At 41.1% G+C, this 17,910-nt stretch overlaps 1 protein-coding gene across 2 annotated transcripts in view; it reads right to left on the reverse strand.

Moving 5' to 3' along the window:
- NTRK2 (neurotrophic receptor tyrosine kinase 2) overlaps positions 1–17,910 on the reverse strand; it is a 325,021-nt gene that overhangs the window by 93,656 nt on the left and 213,455 nt on the right. The gene's annotated exons all lie outside the window — the stretch shown is intronic.

Genomic DNA, 17,910 nt, shown 5'->3' on the forward strand with positions numbered 1-17,910 from the left:
ACATCCCTTTCATGACCCGCGCCCCCTCCTAAGCTGTATGCACAAGCCTCCATTTGAGGGTTCGACACTGGTGCCTGTCTTACCATCTGGGACCTCCCCATGCAAACTTTCCCCCCTTCAGTAACTTCAACTGATAGCCATTACAGTTTCCTAATTGACTTCTTAAGGATCGTTGGGTTTTTCCAACGTACACAGATGTGAATGCTCCCATCATGCAACACATCTTTAGCTATGGGTGAGGGTAATTCTGAACTCAGACTGGTGGGCATTCAGGGCTTCCCTGACCTGTGTCTAACATAAACATAGTGACTGTCTTCTTGGTGTGCACAATTTAGCACACACATTCTAGATCACAATGGGATCGATGGTGATGGGAAGGACAAGCAAAGTGCTAGGCAAGTGGGTCGCTCAGGAAAGGCTTGTGGAACCATTGAGCCAACCTCAGAAATGCAGACTGGAGTCTTTTCCTTTTTTTTAAGATTTTATTTATTTATTTAACAGAGATCATAAGTAGGCAGAGAGGAAGGCAGGGTGGGGAAGCAGGCTCCCTGCTGAGCAGAGAACCCAATGTGGGGCTCCATCCCAGGACCCTGAGATCATGACCTGAGCAGAAGGCAGAGGCTTAACCCACTGAGTCACCCAGGTGCTCCCAGACTGGAATCTTTATGAGGGAATCTCTATACTCAAGAGGGAGCAAGGGCTTAGCTTAAGGTACAGTGGGAGGCCAGTGGGCATTTTATGAGGTCCGGAATTCCATGCCAGCTTCTCGGGCTGCTTTCCATGGCCCTAGCCTCTTCCCCAACTCCAGGAGAGCTCATAACCAACAATATATGGCCAATATCTGAAGGAGGAGAGGTGACAGGATTTTTGGGTGCATCCCAAAAGTTTTCCATTTCTAGAGGGCTTTCTGTCCATTTAATATGCATAGCAGAGTCTGATGATATTTCCTCTTTAATATGCTTATTTTAGAACTCATATTTTGGAAGGAATACTAGTGTTTATTTTCTTCAAAGGATTTTGTGATACTTGTCGCATCTTTCAATCCCCCTCCCACCTCCTCATTTTACCATTTAAGCATCTATGTGAAGAGAGCTATATTGGGTGCTGTGGAAGGCCTAAGGATGAAGAAGGAGAAGAGGTTGTCAGTGGATGCTAATTACACCTCTGCTGTGTGCTAAGCATTGTGTTAAATGCTGTACACACATTATCTTCTTGAGACGTTCTGAAGGACTTGGGGAGAGACATCATTGTCTCCTTTTAGGGAATGTAGTAACTGAGTGCTGGAGATGTTAAGTAACTTGTCCAAAGCCACACAGCTGGAAAGTGGGCAAGGCAAGCTCAGACTGGTTTCAGAACCATGCACTCTTCCGCAGGAGAATATGGCTCTTTCCCTCAAAAGATGGGCAGATATACAAATAACAGTTGTCAAAGGCAGAATATCAAAACGGCTATGACAGATGTAAGAAATACAGGGTTAAGCGTATCTAGAATAAAAAGAGTCAAATTCTTTGAGTAAATGATGTGGTGTTGGAGGATGTGCCTTGTGAGTTTTCCATTGTAAGTTGATCATCGCTTGAAATGTTGGTTGGAAAGAAGGGCCATGTTGGCCATAATTGATTATGATATTTCCCAAATGCCAGGTTGTCAAGGACTGGTTCGTCCACTGGACCTACCTGTTAAGACGTGTCCATATTAAAGTCCCAAATCTGAAAAGCCATTTAGGTTGAACTAAATGAAGTTTCCATTTGTGAAGGCCCAACTGTGACAAATACCAGCTATTTCGTATGGCTTAACCTAATTTATCGCTTGGCTATTAGGTTTGCAAACAGAACTTCTGAATGTTAGAAAAGAAGCCATATCTTTTAATTTTCAAGAATATATTAAGGAAAGCAATACATGGACAGGGTAACAAATCAAATAGTTCTGAAGAACTCATGATGGAAACAAATTGTACCCCTCTACAGGCTTCCCTATCCTCAACCCCATTCTCTTGGGTGGGGTGTCTGATTCAATCCAGTTTGAATTCTACAGATTTCTTCCATGACTATAATCAATATTTACACTTTCTTCCTGTTTTCCCAATTTCAGACACTTAGCAATTGTCCACTACTCAAGGGAAGGATTTCACTCACACTATCTCTCACCTTTTCCCAATAACTGGGAGCTGAATTATTTTCAGTTCTTCTACTGATAGTCTATCATACTCTAACCTTTTTAAAGCCATTATGCTAGACTATTCTGTATACCATGAGCCTATTAGCCCCCTTACCTCTACCCCAGTAACTTCACATATTCTTTGAGCTTGACCTTTACTGCAACTCTGTCATGACTGTTATTATATGTGGTTCAACTTATGATATGCTACAATTTGTGTCTTATGTGACTAAAAATTGAAAAACAATAAACAGTTTATTTCAATACAACCAGTTAAACACTTTATGCCACAAGGCTAAGTAGGTGGCAGGACTTCATTTCCTTTTTGATGTGTCTAATGTCACAGAGAGAACTTCTGGGCCATTCAAAGCAGGATGTATCTAAGTATCAAAATCAAATGCCTTCTCTCCCCTACCATCAAGATTGTCCTAGCGTCTAATTCTGTTGGGACCTGGAAGACCTTTCAATCTGAGGCCTGGGGCTTCTTCAACGGTGGGAAATTGACTTCTGTTTTTTTCTTTGTTAAATTTCTCTCTACCATTTTTCTGTGTTCTCATTGCTATTTGGAAATCTTAGTAGCCATTTGTCACCTCTCATGCAGTTGAACTGTATGAATTCTCTCTTATGAATTGCTTCTCTATGTCCCTTGTCTTTTCTTCTCCAGCCTTGTCTCTCTGCCTTTTTGCTCTTGTTCTGGAAAATTTTCTTGAATTTCTCTCAGACCTGTAATGGAAACCTTCAGTTCAGCCATCATGTATCTAATTTTTATGAGTTCCTTCATGTTTTCTAAGATTTATTTTTCATAGCTACCTGATTTTGATTTATTTATATAAAAATCTCAAGTCAGAGAACACTTGTTTTTTTCTAATTCTCTTCTGATTCCAAAAATACTTCTGCTTCCTCCAAGGTCAGTGTTTCTCTTTGGATCCTTTCTTTCAGTGCTTATCATCCTCATGTGTATGATGGATCTTGAATTTTATTTATATGTAAGGATGGGTAGCTAGTAAGGTTTTCTTGAGCTCTTATGTCAGTAATTCTGTTTTTAGATAGTGCTATTGCTTAGGAATTGGGTCACTGGTAGAACACATAGATAAACAGGCCTTGCTTTAGGACACATAGGCAAAAAGTGGACCATTAAGCAGGAGCATAAACATGCTAGACAAAGAGAATGTCACTCTGGGGCTTCAATATCTATACTATTAGCCCTCATCCTCTAAGGCAATCTGGCAATTTCTGCATAGATGTGCTTTCAATTTTTTTTTTTTTTTTGATCTGAGGATAAATAATGGGAGGCTATCTGTTTCTCTGCCAGATTGGAGGGGATGGGGCATACCACTCATTCAGTTGCCCTCCCAGTATGTGTAAGCCCTTTCCCACAGATACTCACTACTCTACCTGCTGCATTTGTTGGCTCCAAGCCTGGAGAACAACAGGGCAATCCTGCCTCCACCTCAGAACCCCTACAGCATATTCTGAGATGAAGATTCTTCCACTGTGTTTCACGCATGCATATGACGACCACACACTATCTCTCTTCCAGAAATCTATTGAGAAATCTTACCCATTAAGGATTTCCACCTCTCCTTCCCTTCTCGGTATGGTTATGCTCAGCTCAACAGTCCAGATGGAATATCTTCACTACCTTTCTAAGGAAGTGCTTCTTGGAGTCTTCAGAGCAGATGGGATGTTCTCCAAGAGCTCAAATAAGGCCTTAAATAACCTATCTATTTTATAAATGAGGACAGTAAGGCACAATAAAAGTGCTTATTTCCCAGAGCTGAACCAAGACCCAAAACCCATTTGCTTGTCCTTAAATACAATGCCATTTTCATTATACTCTGATCCCTCTCATTATAGACATTTATCATCCAAATATAATAAATAGCTCAAGAGAGTAAGAACGGAGGAAAGCAGGGAAGATTAAGGTAATATGAAGTCCATGGAATATTGCTATAGTCTGTCCCTGGAAGTCAAATTACCCTTCTTCCATAGCTAGTGGACTTATCTCTTTTGTCTTCTGCCTATTTACACTCTCCATCTTTGGTGAGCTGCAAAACCTTGGGTGTGAATTCATGTCAAGAATCTTGGTGATGAAGGCAGTTTATGAGCTGTGAGCAGATTTATAATGTGAGAGTCATGGTGCTCGGGTCCCTTTCCTCTCTGTCTTATGATAAAGACTTGTTCTATGGGCTTCTGTCAGCTGGAATGCTTCCAAATTTTGCAGTTAATGATATAAGCTCTGTGTTTGGACAAAGGTTGTAAGAAGTACACAACTAAATAACATTTACCCAATAACACTGCTTGAAAGAGGAGAGAACAGTTCCTACCCATTGGGTCTTGGGGTCCTGTTGGGAAACTAGAGAGGGTCAGACAAATCTAGCTCCCATTATGGTTCCATGGATTTTATAAGGCAGTCTTTCATAGAAACTGCTATCTCCTGTGAGAGTTTCAATGCTGTTATTACAAAGGGAATGACTTATACTGAATGTGATTATAACTTCTGTTAATACAAACCACTTACATTCAGGGTTGGCGTGGTCCAAAGTACTGAAATGATATCATATATTTGGAGTAGATTATATTAAACAAATCCATTCAAGAATACGCCAAAGTTAAATTCTATGGTATGCTGAAGTTGAGGAAGGAATGAGCTGAGGACAGTTTGTCCCTGGGGCTATCACTAAAAAATATCCAGCCCTGCTTGGTAGTCTCACTGGGCCCTGGGCAGACAAGACTGTAGGAAGAACCTTATTTCTCAGGAGAAATAGTGTACAGTGGGGCCTACCATGGGACTCTGGCACTAGGTGGGATCCCCCACCTAGCAATGGTTGACTGAACCAGTGATGTTGGTAAGGTACTGCAAAATATTCTTAGATTTTGTCATCTTACGCAGGGGCACGGGGATCACAAGCCTAGATGAAACCACACTAACCATCCAAGAACCCATGAAGGCCAAGGAGGAAAACGCCCATGGAAAAAGAGAAGTTGGAAACGAGGAGGAAGGTATTCCTTATGCAGGGTCCAGGATGGTTACAGGGGGCATGATGAGTGAAAATGGCCACAAATCGCAGGCAGGGAGTAATGGGAAGAAAGGAAGGCCCAGTCCAATCCCTGCTAATATCTAACTATGTGATAAGAACGATTTATTTAAATTCTCTGTCCAACTTCAATTTCTTTCCTTTGGCTGTAAAATGGGAATAAAAATGCCTGCCCCATACCCCCTAAGGAGAACGAAATTGTATGGTAAGTAGCAAGTACTCTAACAAAGAAAATGTGCTATAAATGTTTCGTGGGGAGAGCACTGCTGTGTAGCAATGTCACGCTCAAGATTACGAGGTGACACACATACGTTTTCGTGGTTCAAGGTAATGTTAACTATGACACACAACTACAATAATATTGGGGCCTCCTGTTCTCCAAGTACTTTCAGGCTCATAAAGTACTCTTTCATGTTGTTTTATTCGAACGTTAAAACAGCTCAGTGAAACAGGCTGTGAAAATTTCCTGAGTTCAATTCCACAGCTGAGGACACAGAGGCTCAGAGAGGCCAGGGAGTTCGTCCAAGGCTGCACAGCGGGTCCGTCCTAGAGCCAAACACCCAGTATGGCCTTTTTTATTCCAAATTCAATGTTCTTTACGCCCGAGTGGCAGAGCGGGCATTCTGGAGAGCAAAAGTAAGAAACTTCATTCCAGACGTAAAACTTACAGATGAGACACTAAGATCAATGCAAGAGGCCAATGCAAAAATAGGGCTAAGCATTTGCCTACTGGAGGGATAGGAAGTCAAGAAGGAAAAGTTAATGTGGGTGGGAATTATAGGAAAACTTCACAGATTTAAAAAAAAAATAAAAGGAAGAAGAAAGAAAAGAAAAAGAAAAAGGGCTGGGTTGAAATGTGAAGAATGGATCTCTTTGAATAGTTAGAGGCAAAGTTGGGCAAAACTCTTAAGAAACAAGGAGAAGCCAAGGCACGAAGGCCGGGTAGTAGGAATACACCTGCTCTGGTTAATTCAGGGTGCAGTGATGGGGGGCAGGATTAGGGTTGCAATAGAAGTTTCCATTGGTTAAATAAGAGCAGATCATGGAGCACCTGTGGACTAGCTGAGAGATTTGATCCAATAAGTAGATTTGATCCAATAAGTAGGTGGGAGCTATCCTAGGTTCCTGAAGGAGGGTGTGGCTTTATATAAGCAACATATTTTCTGGTAGGAATATGCACAGTGTGTTTGAAGTGCACCCTGATGCAGAGAGAGCAGCTAGATGTTTGAATTAATAAAGGCCTAATCAAGAAGTTAGGCCTGGGTTACAGTGTGGCAATGAAAATAAATGAAAATAAAAAGAAAGCTATAAATCCCAACAGCCAACAATCTGAGCAAAGAATTATTCACTCAGCTACCATACTCCACATGACTCTCAGAAACATGACCAGCTTTTCTCAATCACATTTCCCCTTAGCCATGCTGCCAAGGGATTCAGAGTTGCCAAAGTGAAGAGTTCATTAATAATCACTTGAATTTAGGGGGCCTGAGTGGCTCAGTCGGTTAAGCAGCTGACTCTTGATTTCGGCCGGGGTCATGATCTCAGGGTCCTGGGATGGAACCCTGTGTCAGGCTCCATGCTCAGCGTGGAGTCTGCTTGTCCCTCTCCCTCTGCGCCTTCCCCTGCTCTCTGTTTTGCTCTCTCTCTCTCCCTCAAACAGATAAGTAAATAAAATCTTTAAGAAATATCACATGAATTTGTCAAAAAGATTCCTATTTCATCCCTTGGTCTTCTATCAAAGGGATAGAAATTATTATTATTTCACAGAAATTCAGTCCTTGGTAAAAAAGAACTTTTGAGAGACAGATGTTCATTGAGGGTCAAAGGCACTTGAATCACGCCTGATGGTGTTCAAAAAATTGTTTGTCTCACCTGACATCATCAGACTACCCATAAGACTTCTCAGAAGTAAAACAGTTATACACATGTGCAAACACCTTCAGGCTCATCTCCAGACCTTCCCAATGCGGTGAACTATGGATTCATGTCATGTGAATTCCTGCATCGAAGTGTCAGAAGGTGTGGTCCAGTGTCACCCTTCACTGGACCCACATCACCTCCGAGGAGATGTAGGAGAGGATAAGGAACAGAAGCAAAAGAGGCGAGCCGCCTGTGCAAAAGGCAAGAAGGAGACAGAGAAGGGGCCGGTCACGGACAAGTCTAGCACTGGTGATTGGAGAACCTGGATCCCAATAACTCGATCATCTGGTCCAAACAGTCTCACGGTTTTGATCTAGCCTTTCCGCACCTAGGATCCGAAGCCACACTCAGAAGCAAAACAGGTTCAGGGCTGAAATCGCTTGCCTTTTTCTGGCCTGGCAGGTATGCTTGTAGACATGATCAGATTTGAACATAGCCACAGCCTCTGCTGTCATCAGTGAATTATAATAACGGCGTCCTTCCCCTTTAAGTTTCGATGGCTGTGTCATGCTTTCCGTTCCCTCTTCATTTCAGTGTGTGGGCATTACACACACACGCACACCCATGCTGTACCAACAGCTGCTTGCCAGTCAATGAAGTCACATTACTCTGTCATGGGGATGTGTGAAATAAGCCGCCTCACAGGAGGTGGGCAGAGGCAAGCAGGATGCAATCAGTGTAAACGGGATTCTTCTCTCTCCTGCGCCTGTTTTGTTGGCTCATTGAGCAGAGGAGTGAACAAGCTTCATTGGGTGCAGAACTGTATTTAGGAAAAACCTTTTCTTTTTATTGCCGCTACATGTGATAATAACTTCATGAGGCTGTCACCCTTAGAGTCACGCTGCCTGGAGATGCACGATGGTTGGACAAAGCAGACACCCTGCTCTCACAGAAAAATCCAACAGAATTGACCTTCTTTCCCCGTGGAAATGTCAATAGCAATTACACAACCAGCACTCCCTGGGCAAATATGCCAGAGCCGCTCTGAGGGCAGCAAGGCTGCGGACAGGCTCAGTCGCCATGAAGGTACCCATGCCACCTCGAAACATCTCTCTGGGAGCTGAGTTTTCCAATGTGCCCGACCGAACAGCTGTCACTGTAGCCAGGAGCTGCCCGTCCCCGGGGGTCTCCATTGCTGCCCACAAGTACGGGCTAGCACTCCAGCACAACGATCTCCGCCCCAGAGTCCAGCTGCCCAGAAAGGGATGGCCTGATCCAAGTACCCTAAGTTTAATTGTATTATTTCACAGAAATTCAGTCCTCGGTAAAAAAGAACTTTCGAGAGACAGATGTTCATTGAGGGTCAAAGGCACTTGAATCACGCCTGATGGTGTTCAAAAAATTGTTTGTCTCACCTGACATCATCAGACTACCCATAAGGATTTCTCTTCCGCCAAGGTCAAACCTTTATTCTAAACCAGTCAAAACAAAAAGCATTGTTTAAATAAGAAATATACAGGGAGGGGTAAGCTACAGGACACAGGGATTGGATGAGACTCGGAAGACTAATTAACAGGACCAGGAGAAGGGAGTGTGACAGACTCACACACAAGTGAGCTGGCAGCCCGGACTAATTAGCAACAATTAATTTTATGGTAGGAGCAAGAACACATGTATTATGTTCTCTAAAATCTTAATAGCTGTCACCATAAATCACTCCCATCTCTCCCTTGAAATTCAACTTGCAAGCAGGCTGCTTTGAAATTGTTAGGAATTAACAATATAGAGTTGCTATGTGTTGGATCCTAATACGAAAAGTCAATTGGTTTTTTTCTCTGCCTCTTGGCCCTTGAGCTATTGTAACCGAGGTTGGCATCAACAACTCAGCTCTGAACCATCAACAGCTCAGCTCTGAACTGATTCTGATTGAAAGAGGTGAGAAGTGAGCAGCCCCAGGCCTGCTTTGGAGGGATCTGGGATCCATCGTGCTGCTCTAGATTGAACATCCTGTGCAGCCAGAATGGGCTCCTTGCCTGAGATGGAAAACAGATTTTTTTCATCTATGCCTTCTCCTATTGTTTGGAAGTGCCTACATAAAGCACTGTGCTGAGAGAATTGCGGCTTAGAAAGAGTGCCATGATCAATTAGTAATGTCTGTTGGGCACAGGGATGAAAAATACTTCTGAGTTTGTTGTTTGTTTGAAGTTTTTAATTTCTTTTTCCTTTTCAGAATTTATTTAAATTATGATAAGATACTCGTAAAATGTATCATTTTTAAACTGTACAGTTCAATAGCATGAAGTATATTCGTAATTTTGCACAACTATCACCCCAAATGGAAAACCTGTACCTATGAGGCAGTCACTCCTCATTTCCCCCCTGCCCTCAGCCCATGGCAACCACTCATCTTTTTTCTGTCCTGACGTGTTTGCCTCATCTAGATAATTCAGATAAATGGAATTATACAATGTGTCCTTTTGTGTCTGGCATCCTTTCTCCGGACATAGTGCATTCAGGGTTCACCATGTTGTATCAGGAGTCAGCACTGTTATTTTTGGTCCCCTTGACTAGCCCTGTTTGTCGACAAGTGTCTCCTTCAGAGACAACATCTTGGATCTCTACTGAGCTAAGAACCCACCATGAAACCTAGCCAAATCTTCCTAGGCTCCTTCTTCTAATGGGTGCCCTTTATTTATGGTCCATCCTTAATATTCCTCAACTTGATATAAAGCACCTATATAAAAAACTACATTATACTTAATGTAAATCTACCATTGTGCTCAGTGGTAAAAAGACTGAATGCATTCTCTTCAAGATCAAGAATAAGATAAGGCTCCCACCATTCTTACTCAACACCTTAGTGGAAGTGTTAGCCAGTACAATAAGGCAAGTAAAAGAAATAACAAGTAAAAGAAAATAACAAGATGGGAAAGGAAAAAATAAACTATCTCTATTTGATGAGGCCATGACAGTCTATATAGAAATTTTTTTTTTAAATCTACAAAATTAAAAAAATTCTCTTAGAATAAATGAGTTCAGCAAGGTTGTAAGAATGCAAGTAACATGAAATAAATTGTATTTCTAATCCTAGCAATGAACTGTGGACACCAAAATTTTAAATGCAATACCATTTTAAATTACTCTTTCAAAACGAAATACGTGGGTATAAATCTAATGTAATATGTGCCCAGCTTATATACTGAAACAATCTTGATGAAAGAACTCAAGGAAGATATAAATAAATAGAGAAACATACCATGTTCATGGATTGGAAAACTCAACAGAGTAAAGATTTCCATTCTCCCCAAATTAACACAATTCCTATCAAAATCCCAGTGAAATTTTTTTGTAGATATTGCAATATTGTTCTAAAATATATATGGAAATGCAATATATGGGATAACTAAAAACAGTTTGAAAAGGAAGTAGACTGTGAAGAATCAGTATATCTGAATTCAAAACTTACAATCATAATGGCTATGTATTACTGGTGGAAGGATAGACATGTAAATTAATGGATTAGAATAGCATACCCAGATATAGACCCACACAGCTATGTCCAGCAGATCTTTAGCAAACATGAAAATGCAATTCAGCAGAAGGGAAGACGACTGTACTGGGTTGAATTGTGGCATCAAAAAGATGTCTTGCACCCTCAGAGTGTGAACCTATTTAGAATAAGAGCCTTTGTAGATATAATTAAGGTTAAGATTTCCAGATAAGGAACACAAGCATTTTCAGCAGCCACTAGAAGCTGGAAGAGGCAAGGAAAGATGTTCTGCTAGATCCATTAGAGGAAGCACAGCCTTGTCAACATAATTTCAGGCTTCTGAATTCCAGGAACATGAGAAAATATATTTCTGTTGTTTTAAACCACCATGTTTGTGATAATTTCTAGGAAACTAGTAACCTTTCAGCAAATGGAGCTTGAGCAATCAGACGTCCATGGGCAAACAAAACAAAACAAAACAAAAACAAAAACAAAAAACAAAAAAACTCTGAGCCATGACCTAAGTTTCTCACCTCATACAAATACCAATTAAAAAGTGAATTATGGACTTAAATGTAAAACATAAAACCTTAGGACTTAGGGGGAAAAAAAAAACCACTAGAAAGAAGATGATCTTCAGGATTTAGGGCAAGGCAATGATTTCCTAGATTTGACATCAAAATCATGGTCCACAAAGGGAAGAATAAATAAACTGGATTTCATCAAAATAAAAAATTTTTGCTACAGATCCTATTGTAAGAGGATGAAAAGGCCTAAAAATTTGTAAACAACATATCTGATAAGGAACTAGTGTCTAGAATACATAAAGAATGCTCAAAACTCAACTTCAAAAAAAACTCACAATTCAATTTGAAGATGGACAAAACGTATGAAGAGACATTTCATGGAGGTGGATACAGATGTCATGGTAACTAAATACATGGAAAGGTATTCAAAATAATTAGTCATTAAAGGACAGACAGTGAAACCCCAATGAGATGTGTGGAGGAATTGAATCACTCATCGTTGCTGAAAGGGATGTAAAATGGTACAGCCATTCTGGAAAATATTTTGGCAGTTTCCTTTAAAAAACTAAATATGTAACTACCATTTCATTTAGCAATCGCACTCCTGGGCATTTATTCTAGAGGAATGGAAATTTATGTTCACACAATGTACATAAATGTTCATAGCAGCTTTCTCCATAATACTCTAAAACCAGAAACAGCCTTGATACCCTCTGACAAGAGACTGGTGAGCAAACTCTGGTACATCTGTACCCTGGGGCACCACTCGGAAACAAATAGAAACAAACTATTGATACATACAACAACCTGAATGAGTTTCTGGAGAATTATGCTGGGTGAAAAGAAAAATCCAGAAGGTTCTGTCTTGTATGACTCTCTATATATAACATTCTTGAACTGACAAATTTACAGAAATAGAGAACAGATTAGTGGTTGCCAAGGGGCTAGGGCTAAAAGAGAGGAGTCTGGGAGGAAACTGGGTGTAGCTACAAAAGGGCAGCATGAGGGATCCATGTGATGGAAATGCTCTATATCTTGACTGTATTAATGTCAATATCCTAGTTGTGATACTGTACTTTAATTTTACAAGCTGTTACCATTGGGGAAAACTGTGTAAAGGGTACATGAGATTGCTCTATATTATTTCTTTTTTTTATAAGATTTTATTTATTTATTTGACAGACAGAGATCACAAGTAGGCAGAGAGGTAGGCAGAGAGAGGGAGGGAAGCAGGTTCCCTGCTGAGCAGAGAGCCGGATGCAGGGCTTGATCCCAGGACCTTAAGACCATGACCTGAGCCGAAGGCAGAGGCCCAACCCACTGAGCCACCTAGGTACCCCGCTCTCTATTATTTCTTACATGTGAACCTACACTGATCTCAAAGCAAAAAGTTTAATTAAAAAACACATCAGAGATGTGCCTCGTGCCGTCAGATACTTTTTAATATGGACAAAGCATGTTCCTTGCTTGTGAAGAACAGTTTGCCACTGAAAGCTACCATTCATTGTTAATTATGGCTTTGGTCCCACCTGCATCATCAGTGAGCTGCCTGAAGGCCTGACTCATGTATTATTTATCCATCAACCCCCCACAGTGCCTAGCAAGCACCCTGCTATGTAATAAGTGCTCAATAAATGTTCGTTGGCTTAATATTTTTATCAGTAATTCACTGAGTATGCAAGTAGGTGTATTGTGCACTGTTAAAACATCACTTGCTGCAAATGAGAAAAACATTGAAGAAATGTGTCAGGAAGTAAATTAGTGCTATCCTTAAAAAAGCAATTAGATCTCTTTTATTGATTGATTGATTGATTGATTGATTGATGAGTGTTCTGTTTTTTCTTTCTTTAGTTGTATCTGATTCCAAAAGTAATTGATACTCACTGTAGATAAGTTTTCAAGTCTAGAAAGGTAGAAAGGCCTTTCACTGCACCTGTTCTAAGACTAGACGAGTCCCTTCTGATCTGACATGGGATGCTTCCAAAATGCTTGACCTCAGTTTTCTTGTTCATGGAGTCATCTATTCATCAGATGTATGTAAGGACCTGCCAAAGGCAGTCAAACAAACACAGAGGTAAACGGGGCTCCCTCCACTTTACAAATGAAACAGATTTCTTTGTTTGAAGGGTCCGGCCAGAGGGAGGCTGTATCTCTTGTCTGGTATCCAGTATCAGAATAACTTCAGCTTCCTGAATTTTGACCTCTTAAAGGAACAGTGCTCCCTGGTTAATGATAAACACGGCTGAGTATTTCTTTAGCAGTAAAGGTTTACAGAGAATATCTCCAGGGGCCGTCTCTTGGTCTGGCACCACAACCAACAGAGAAGGCAAGAAATAGCTAAATGGCCTTCATATAAGACACTGGGGTTTCAGAAACTATAAACTTGGGCAAGATTTTGAATGTATTCTAAAATAGGGCAAAGCAAAATACAACATAGGATGAGACGATGGGGTCCATAACCACTTTGTATTTACATCAATTTACGTTCTTGGGAAAAGTAGGAAGAGCAAAGCAGGCACTATTCTGTAAAAGAACAACAAAAAAAGGAATATCTCCAAAGACACCCAGGCAAAATCCATTACTTTATCCACAGAAATGGATTATTTTCATTCCCTGCTACTTGTTGATGGTGTAAATTTTATCCACCAGCCTGAGCAGAAGTAGACAAAGCTCTTGGATTTTTGCCAGACAGATACAAAAATATGTGCGCCAATTTTTGTTCCATGTGTTAAAAAAGACAAGTTTGACTAACTCAGAGAGTGTGTTTCTGTTTCTTTACTGTTCCTGTTGATAATAATGGGGACCAGAGAAACCCAGACTTTTACCAAAATCTAAGAGGGATTCAAAATTCAACGTGTTTCTCAGCTCAATTTCTTTTTTTTTTTTTTTTTAAAGATTTTATTTATTTATTTGACAGAGATCACAAGTAGGCAGAGAGGCAGACAGAGAGAGAGGAAGAAGCAGGCTCCCCGCCGAGCAGAGAGCCCGATGTGGGGCTCGATCCCAGGACCCTGAGATCAGGACCTGAGCCGAAGGCAGAGGCTTTAACCCCCTGAGCCACCCAGGCACCCCTCTCAGCTCAATTTCTAAAAATGTTCTGTTGCTATAGAAATGACTGTACGATTTATCCAGTGAAACCCCTTCTTCACAGGTGAGGACCTTCTAACTGGGTTTAACACCCTTTCTTTTCCCCTTTCATATATACCGATTTAGTTGAAACCTTCGTGGGAAAGAGTCCTGCCCACCAGAACCAGAGTTGTAGGTGTCAAGTTTACATTGGGCATCATTTATTACTAATGGTAGGTGATGCTAAATACATTTCTTTGTGATTTGAAGGAGATACACGTATTTCAGTTCAGGGAGTATTGATTTCATACTTAGTTCAGAACTTCCAGAAACACCCTACCCTCCACCATACTTTATAGAAATGATCCAAAATTTCCCAAAAGCATACTGAACATTTTTGAACCTCCTAATTTGTCAAGATTTTCTTTTCTTTCTTTTTCCTTTCCTTTTTTTTTTTTTTTTTTTTTTTTTTGTTAAAGAAAACGGCCATCTAAAAATTACTTTTGCAAAAGGAAAAAGCAAAGAATAATCCCAGGTTGGGCCATGGGGGTTGTGTACTGATAAGCACAACTTACAAAGGAATAACAGAAACACTGAAAGCAAAGCAGTCTGTCTACAGGCAGGGCAGACAGCTGCCCACGTGTGATCTCAAGGGCACTGGAAGACACTTCTGACTGAAAACTTCTCTCACTTATTACCTTCTCTCTTCGTGGAACTGGTTGTTAGGTAACTAGACAGAGCTCATTACCACCCACTAACCTGAGGGCTCTGAGAGAGGGACAGAGCCTGAATCTGTTTGATGGAATATATACGATGTCTGGCAAACGTCACTGAAGTGGGGGTTGGGCAAAGGTGGGAAGAGGAAGCCAACTACAAGCGCCAAATCAAATCTCAGCCACTCTCTCTTTTGTCCCTGCCACACTCAATGCCTGAGGACCCCTCCACCAGACCACAGAGCTTTGTCCCCTCTTCTCCTGGAGGTCTGTCTGCTGATGGTGGTCTGCTGAGCCCGCCCTCATTACTGATTGTCTCCACCTCACAATTCCATCATCTGTCTTCCTCTCAGCCGCCATCTTCCTCGTCCTCTCCTGTCTTGTTATTACCATGATGCTGCTTCTCTCACTTCCTCATCTTTTTCCTCTTCTTGCTCCTCATGAAATCTCGATATTCCCAAGCCAGGAGTTCTGGAGTTAGCATCCTCGTTTTCTTCCTCTTAACACCTTCTCTCCAACTCCGACTACACACTTCTTTCAGGCCTCAAAGCTTTCCTCCATACCTATCTTTCTCCATCAACATTTCTAGCCCCATGGCTCTTCTGAGTTTGTTCTCCATTTCCAGCTTCTTTCAAGCCATTTTCTGTGGGGTGTCATTTCTGTCTCTCATCTCCACACTATCTTCCACAGTGTCCTTAAATCTCATCTCTCACTCTTCCATCACACACCCAGATGGAAACAAAAACAGTTTTGATTTTTCCCTTCTCCTCATAATCAATGGCCAAATCTCACCTACCCTGCCTCTATCATCTCCCCCATGGCTGTCTTCCTTCACTCCCTCCACTGCCATCAGCTTGCCAAGACCCTTCCACCTCTCTTCTGTATTCACTTGTAGGTGCCCATGCAGACTCCCACTATGGGAGACTCCTGATAAACCATCCTAAGGCACCCCACAAACAGCATCATTCCCTGATTTTGATTGCAAGCCAAATGAAGAAGTATGTTTTATATTGCAACCTGGTTACACAACCTACGTTACAACCGGCGCTCCCCTAAAATTTCGTGCAGCGTGTTCAGTCTCGATAGGGTAATGCACTTTTCTAAAACACAACTTAATTCAACTTTATTTTGATTTCTCAAAAACGGACTTTAATGATCCACGAATGAGCTGACACATGCAGTTTAAAAAGCACTAGCTTACAAGACATTTTCCTCTTGTGCCACCTTATATCCTACCTTCTGTCATTCAGGAGAAACAGAGAATTACATCATTCTTTAATTATGTCCACTACATCTTTTTTTTGAAACTGTGATAGAATACACGTGAAATTTAACATCTTCACTCCTTAGAAGTACACAGTTCAATGGCACGAAGTACATTCACAGTTACACAATCATCACATCATCCATCTCCAGAACTCTTTTCATCTTGAACAACTGAAACTTTATACCCATTAAGCAGCTCCCCCTGCTTCTCTTCCTCTAGGCCCTGGAAACCCTCATTGTACCTCTTGTCTCTATGAATTTGACCTCCTAAAGTGGAATCGTAGAGTATTTTGTCCTTTTGTGCCTGGCTTACATCCCTTAGCAAAATGTCCTCAATGTTAATATATGTTGTAACATATGTCACAACCTCCTTCCTGTTTAAGGCTAAGAGTACATTGTATGTTTGTGTCACATTTTGTTTATACATTTATCCATTGATTAATGTTGCCCACACTTTTAAAGCCCTGATCCTGAGGTGCCTGGGTGGCTCAGTAGGCTAAGCCTCTGCCTTTGGCTCAGGCCATGATCTCAGGGTCCTGGGATCAAGCCCCACATCGGGCTCTCGGCTTGGCAGGGGACCTGCTTCCCTCTCACTCTCTGCCTGCTTGTGATGTCTCTGTCAAATAAATAAATTAAATCTTTAAAAATTAAAAAAAACAAAAGCCCTGATCCTGTGCCCACATCATTTCCTTGTACGTTCCTAGTTTCACACGCTCTCTCTGTCACACACACACACACACACACACACACACACACTCTAAAACCCTCCCTTAGTAGATGGGGGATGTCACCTGGTGTTTCACTGAAGGAAACGCCTCTTCCCTGAACACCTTTGCTACCTTCTTCCTTCCCCTCTGACGTACTCTCTTTCTCCCTTTCCCATTGTCTTGTAGCTTCCAGAATAAAGACAGCTCTACACCAGCAAATCCCTGCTGGCGCACGTGTGTGCGCCTTTTCTCCATGTGTGCCTTCCACTCTCACCTACTGCTCATCATCTCACCATCTTCCTATCTTTTCTTCTATTTACTAAAGTAAAAAACAAATAGTTAATGCGCCTCAAGATTGACGAACAATGTAAGCATTGGAAAATACTGGTACAAAGAAGAAAAGCTAGAGATTTCTGGACGAAAATGCAGATGTTTTGGTTGCATTCATTCACTGCAAACTAGAGATTTGGCTTTGAGTAAAATAGACTTATGTGCTAACCTCATATGATAACCACCATCTATAAAATTGTTCCTATAAGAGTAATGCTTCTAACTGCTTCTAAATGCTTCTTGTAGTCAAGAAGCATATGTAATGTGAGGGAAATAGCATCTCTCCCTTCATACAGTATACCTCACTTGAAACAATATCATTAAAGTTTTCTCTCTGATATCAGAGGAGAAACAGAATTTGAATAGAAACATTCACAAAACACTCAGATGTCTTCTTAGCAATTAACTTCTGCTCTCTTAACTACGTTTTCTTAAACGACAGTTGTTATAAGAAGACAAGAATATTACGGTGGTGGATGATGAAACCATCCACAGTGAAGGTAGGAAGAGGAGGTCAAAGCAAAGCGTGTGAGAAACCATAAATTAGAGGCCACGCTTGAAGAATGAATGGTTGCCTTGCAGAGAACTTAGCTTATTAAAATTCAAAGGTATTTATAAAGATTAAAAATTAAGGTTGGCTGGAGTTATACAGCGAGGCAAGTTCTTTGCAAATTCCATTAATAATTAAACCTTTTAGAGCATTCTATGTGATTCCTGGAGGAATGCATTAAAGACACCGCATGTCCTCTGCCCAAGGTT

The sequence above is a fragment of the Mustela lutreola genome, chromosome 12 (genome assembly GCF_030435805.1).
Source record: "Mustela lutreola isolate mMusLut2 chromosome 12, mMusLut2.pri, whole genome shotgun sequence".
Taxonomy (NCBI): Eukaryota; Metazoa; Chordata; class Mammalia; order Carnivora; family Mustelidae; genus Mustela; species Mustela lutreola.